The sequence below is a fragment of the Helianthus annuus genome, chromosome 11 (assembly GCF_002127325.2).
Source record: "Helianthus annuus cultivar XRQ/B chromosome 11, HanXRQr2.0-SUNRISE, whole genome shotgun sequence".
NCBI classification, from domain to species: domain Eukaryota; kingdom Viridiplantae; phylum Streptophyta; class Magnoliopsida; order Asterales; family Asteraceae; genus Helianthus; species Helianthus annuus.
Genome location: NC_035443.2, coordinates 3,761,138 through 3,767,926, shown reverse-complemented (window position 1 = coordinate 3,767,926; position 6,789 = coordinate 3,761,138).

Here is a 6,789-nt window from a genome sequence, read left to right as displayed (position 1 = left end):
TTCAGTCGCTTTCTCTAAAGGATGGTCTATTCGTCAGGTTAATGTCAACAATGCCTTCTTACATGGGGATCTTTCTGAGACCGTGTATATGACCCCACCCCCAGGCTTTGTTAACTCATCTAGACCACATTATGTTTATCGTCTGCAGAAGGCTCTTTATGGCCTAAAGTAGGCTCCCAGAGCTTGGATTTCCAAGCTATCCACGACTTTGCTTACTTATGATTTTACCAAGTGTCTTTCAGATGTATCACTCTTTCTTTATAGACAGGATTCGATACTTAGTTATGTCTTGACCTATGTTGATGACATCATTTTAGTGGGAGCTCTTTTGTCTTCTTACTGGCTTGATTGGACGCTTACATTCTCAATTTACACTCAAGAATTTAAGACAATTGTCATATTTTCCAGGTATTAAGGCCACATTTTGTGAGGATATTTTACACTTATCTCAACAACGCTACTTACTTGATTTAGTACAGTTCACCAGTCTTGTTGATTATCAACCATTATTTACTCCTGTCTCTTTCGGTAGACAACTTTCTCAACATAAACATACCGGTGATCCTTTATATGACCCTACTATGTATCGGAGCACTTTTGGTGCATTATAGTACCTTGTATTGACACGGTCAGAGATTGCTTATGCGGTCAGTAAGGTGTCACAATTCCTTTAGACACCAAGACACCTAGTAATCGACATTAGGTCGTTGTCAAGCGATTTTTGCGGTATCTTAAGGGTACCATTTCTCATGGGTTATGTATACATCGGTCCTACTTCTATTGATTTACATGCTTATAATAATGCTGATTACGCTGGATGTCCCGATGATCAACGTTCTCCCACATATTATTGAGACCACCAACACGAGTAAGTCCATGATTGGTCGTTGTCGGTGGGAACTAGTTTCTAAACGATATCCCTCGGTATTACTAAGGATAAGATTTCTCATAAGATTCCTACCTAGTCTTTTTAACATGCCTGTCCTGGGATAAGAATTCTGACGGATAATACCTTGGAAACCCGCTAGTGAAAATTAAAATAAGATTTTAAATTAGATTTTCATCAAGGCTTTTTAGGCATTTGCCAATGCGATCTATTCGATACTCATAACCGTAGTTGTTAAAAGCCATTGCTTTTGCGCCTAGGCCCATTTTCCAGGCGAGGCAGGACAATTGCGCTTTAAGTCGAGACAATTGCGCTTTAAGTCGAGGCAATTGCGCTTTAATTCTCCAAGTGATGGTCCATGCACACATTTCGACGAGATTCCTAGATTCCGGAGAGTTTTCGGCCAAATTGCAGCCAGATTTCTAATTTTATCTAAGGAAAACTACTTTTCTACCCTAATACACTAGTATTTTAAAATTTTTGGTTCTAAATAGATGAAATTAAATGCTCTATAATAGCTTTTGTTTATTTTATTTAAACAATAGTATTATTTTTCTGATACATAATATATATATATTTTTTTTCATGGTGTGCTTTTTTTGCGCTTATCGTCTAGGCCCAGACGAGGCCTACGCGCCTTGAGTGCACCTAGCGCCTTTAATAACTATGCTCATAACTACACTTATTTTTCTTTGTTTTCCAAAACCTCCCTGTTTTTCACATGTGTTATATTCTCTTTGTTAATTTTATAGAAACTAATACGCTGGAATTGGTGGTCCCGAAAACAACTAGGTATGTTATGCATGCTGGCGTTTGCATCAGGTGGAAGTTGGCGTCCTTTGACATACATTGCAATCTAGCTCTTTCGTTTGAAAATTTGTTGAGTTGCATAGAACTATAACGATACATAACATGAAAATAAGTTTTTCTAAAACTTGGATTGGTTGTGAGACTTAGGTGATCCGTAGTGGGGCGGTATGCCCTTTCATAGCGCCGCCAAAACGACGGGAACATCAAAACGCTCGGCGCTATGTTTCAAAAATTTGGGATGGCGCGATATTGATAACGGCGTGATAAATGGAATTAATTTTTTTTAGCGTTGGTAAACGGTCATTTAAATAAAAAAAAATCAATTTTTTTTCAAACTTTCCTTTAAATAAATACCTCCTTTCCTATATTTTTACCACACACACTCAAACACTCTTTATCTCTTCCAATTTTTTTTAGAAATCCTTATATTTTATACAATGCATCCATTCAACCGTGGCTTCATTCCTCCCCGATCAAGTGCGGACCCAAACCAAAGTGGTAATCCTACTCGCCCCGTGTCGCCGGTTCCCACCTGACCCAACCCTTTCGGCTCCGGTTTTCACTATTACAATCAACAAAATCCCGGGTTCATGAATCTTTTGAACCAACTGCTATCATGGGACCCGAATCTCTACGGGTGGAACCCGAATCAAAACACCGATGGAATGGGGTCGTCTCAAGCGTTCGGGTCGGCTCAAGCTTTCGGCTCCCCACTATACGAACCCGATGTTGTTCCGGAAACACAACCCGAAGTAGCGGAGACGCAAAAAGGAAAAGGAAAACGGCCACATAAAAAGAAAGCGGAAACCACCACCCGAGCGAAAAAAAATGTGATAACGTGGGAGCCCGATGAGGAGTATGCGTTAACCCGCGCTTTCATCTATGTGTCGGAGGACCCGATTATAGGTATATTTTTTAAATTTCTTTATTTTTTTCTGTTTTTTCCTTTTTTTTTTGTTTTTTCCGTTTTTTTGTGTTTTTTCCTTTTTTTTCTGTTTTTTGCAGTTTTTTTATTTATTTTCTGTTATTATTTATTTTCCAGTTTATATATTCTGTTTTTTAATTATTTTCAGTTTTTTAATTTATTTTCAGTTTTTTTTTTAAATTTTAGACTAACATTATATTTTTTTTTAGCAAACAATCAAAGTAAATCCGTTTTTTGGTCCCGAATACGAGAACTTTTTTTCGATCTCATGGGTAAAGGAGACGAATACCGCCCACCGGACTCTATATCGGGTAAATGGACCGATATAAACAAAAAATGCACGAACTTTCAAACCGTGTACCAACGTACGTTTGTCGGATGAAAAAGTGGAAGTAAGGACGAAGACATTACCCAAGTGGCATTGGTCGAGTATACGGATGCTAATGGCCATTTCCCGTACATGAGGTGTTGGCAAATCTTTCGCCATAGCCCCAAATGGGCCAACATCTCTACTCCGAGTGGTCGGTCGGGAAATAAACGGCCGTCAAAGAGGTCCAAAACAAACGAGTCGGGTGAACCCGAAACGCCAACCTCCGACGCTCGAAACACCGAGGTGAACGAGGATATTCCGGATGACGAGCCGGTGGAGGAGCTACCAAGACCGCTTGGAAGAAGTAGGCGGGCGAAAAAGCCCGAGTTGTCATCGATGTCTATGGGAACGGATATGAGTAACGTATTTTCGGAGATAAACAAGCGACTTCAAGAAATACACGAACTCGGTACTAAACGTATAGAGGAGAACCGCGAAGTTATGGAGATTATGCGGGATAGACAATGGGCTCACGACTTTGAGTTCTACTCGAAACCGCATGACCACTTAACGGGAAAAGCTTTGAAAATGGCGTTGGCACAAAAGGAGCGGATTGAAAAAAAAAATATAACCTTTGATTGTGTAATTTTTTTATTCTAGTTTAATGTTTTTTTTTTATTTTATTGTACTCTCTTTTTTATTTAATGAAATGAATTTTATTTTTAAAAAACTTAGAAATGAATTAAAAAAATGAAAATAACGAGTAATGTGACAAATAGGCTTTATGACTACGGCCTCAACTTGCATAACGTCCTATAAAGTCTCGTGGTAACGTAGCATGCCACATGTCACATAACACCCCCAAAAAGGCCTTACGACCTTATTCCAAGGATGTTTGTATGGTTCTACCCCTCCACACATTTCAAAGTTCTTTTGTTATTATTCTCTGAAATCAAGGTAAAAGAACTAATAGCTTGTTCTTCTTCAAAATCAAATATTTTATAATGTAATGCAAAAATTTCTTTAATTCATGACATGGCCCATTGTTATTATATATTTTAATTTTTTTAGGGATAAAGGATTATTATTTTAGCCAAGACTTTAGCCGTTTATTTCTTTTTTTTTTCTTTTGTAACTTTTAATTAAAATTCATACTATTGAAATTATGAAATCTAAAGATACACCCGTCATACTATTGTAATTATAATATTTCAATAAAATGCATGAAATATGTTGATCCAATACCTTTATTAACTATTAGCTTGCTAGTTTAGGCAATGATAAGTGCTTGGATCATATCTAACATGCATACTCAAATTAGCACAACACTAAGATTTTCAGTATATTATATACAATCCAATTTGAGCACAATACTAAGATTTCAATATGTTATATACAATCCAATTCACTCAATTATATTTTTGAATCCAGTTTTGTTTTCTTTTCCTTTTTTGGAGTGGTTTGGTAGACTAGGTGGAATAAATCTAGTGTGCAAAAAACAATACACTAAAAATGAGTTAGTTAAGATTGGTGCAAAACTTCAACCACTCTAACATAGTTGGATGCCAATGGGTCAATTTCCAAGTCATCTATAAAAATATTATCATTTATATAAATTATTGTATTATAATTTATAGAATTCAATGTTTTATACTATAAATTATTAATTATAGATATGGGTCAATATCATAGATTTGTCCATCAAGCAAAAAAATATTAACCAAGTCAGTCACTTCTGATAAGTATTTACATTTCTTTAAGTTATATTATTTTGAGTTAACAAGTCAAGGAAACAAGGAATACTACATTTTCCAGCAATCTTGTTAAATAGGACTTAAATTGTACACACTAATGATAATGTGATTGAGTTACATGTCAAAATAGGTTGTTCCAAACGAGTCGAATTATTCTCGGTTCGTCATCCTTAAGTTGTTACGATTAGGGAATTTGAAAGGGGTCTAGTTGTTGGACATCCTTATCATTTTGATTATATGCATACGAATATGCAAATGCAGCGGAAGGTTTTACATAGTTTGCAGACATAGTGATACGAATATCCAGATCAAGAAATGATGCAGAATATACAGAGGACAAATAAGAGAATAACATGGACAATTTCGGTTAATAGAAACTGTCTTGATATCCGACATTGTTGCCGGTAAAATGAATAAATACATATGAGTTTGGCGGTTCGATTTTGGCGGGTAACTGTCAAAGACAGTTATTTGAAATCGTTTACCCCGCTTATCAACCGATTATTACAAGACCATATCATCCATTAGTCAAATACTTATCATACGTAATACTACTTATAAGTTCGAGTGATTAATTAAACTAATAAACATAACTAAGTTTAATATTTCTAACATAACCCCCTTAAACTTGGTTATGTTTCAGAGCCTGATTCATGACGCTTCGGTTAGCTTCCTCAACGGCCCATCTTGCATGATTGAAGTTGAACCTTTTCCGTCTTTTAACTTGATTACAGTCGTCATCATCTATCCCAACAAAGAATGCAGCCTGCGTTGACTCAGCACCCTTGTGATCCTCACATGCAGCAACATCCCGACCCATATCTGCACTCTTTGTCTTCCTGTGACTTCGTTGAGAGGATTCAGCACCTTCATTTACCACTTCTTTCACATGCACTTTCTCCTGTACCGTTTTATATTTGTAATAATATTCCAGAACATCTAGGTACATAGCATATACAATCCTCATGTAGTCACCATCTTTATATTCGAATCCCAGATCTTTTGCTATGATTGGCCATATGTTTTCTGTAGTGACTTCTCGGTATCCGCCATCTTTTGTCACCAACATATATAAACTTAGCAGATCTATCTTTCTTTGATCCAAAGAGTAGGGTGGGACTGGTCTAGAGTTGATTCCTAAAAATTCGTTTAGGAACCAACGGATCATCTCTTCAAATTTCTTTTGCAAATCAATTTTATACTTGAATACGTATTCTCGGTCATCAAGCATATTGATCAAGGCTTTGCAATCACCAAATTCACGAAATTCTAATGCTTTTAATATCATTAAATTCCAATCAACTTCATCTTTATCCGAAACATTCAGTGTTTCGAAATAAGAATTCAAATAATCGTTTTGAATTCATCGTCTATACCGCACATGTCTTGCAGCCTCCTTTTCTCCTTTAATCCCAGTTCCTCCTCCTTCGTCAACCCAGTCATATCATTTATGGTATTTGCCACCGGAGATGAAAACATAGGGAAAATTTTTGCATGAATCACCGGATCGTCAGACCGTGAAACCTTGAAGTGTTAATTGTTCAAGACTTAGAACGTTTCGGTCTATGTCCGGTGAATAAAATACACTGGGAATTCGCAGTGTTTTGTTCCCTGTTTTCATCTCCACAGTACCCACTCCTCGAATGAATAAAAAATTATTCATTCCGGATCTTGTTTCGACACCCATAATGTGTTTTACCCTTTTGAAAACATCGATATTACCCACAAAATGATGATTGAATGTTGGATTAACATACCAGATTTTGTTCCATTGTCCACCATCAGTACCGGTGACAATCATCTCCTCTCGGCAGTGCACTTCATCATTCTGCGATCTGATTCCGGCATTAATTGCTTGTCTAATCAGTTGCATCTCTTCGTCGTTCTCCTTAGCCTTACACGTATAAATCTGGTGTCCTGGAAAATGACAGTAGTAACATAATCTTTCACGCAGGATCGGCGTTTTTTCTCATTTTTCTCATCAACACAGTGTTGACAAGGCATAGAGGTTGCAGTGGGTTTAACTTCTTCATCGGATCCTGAAGTGGCTCTGATACCACTATGTTGGACATCCTTATCATTCTGATTATATGCATACGAATAT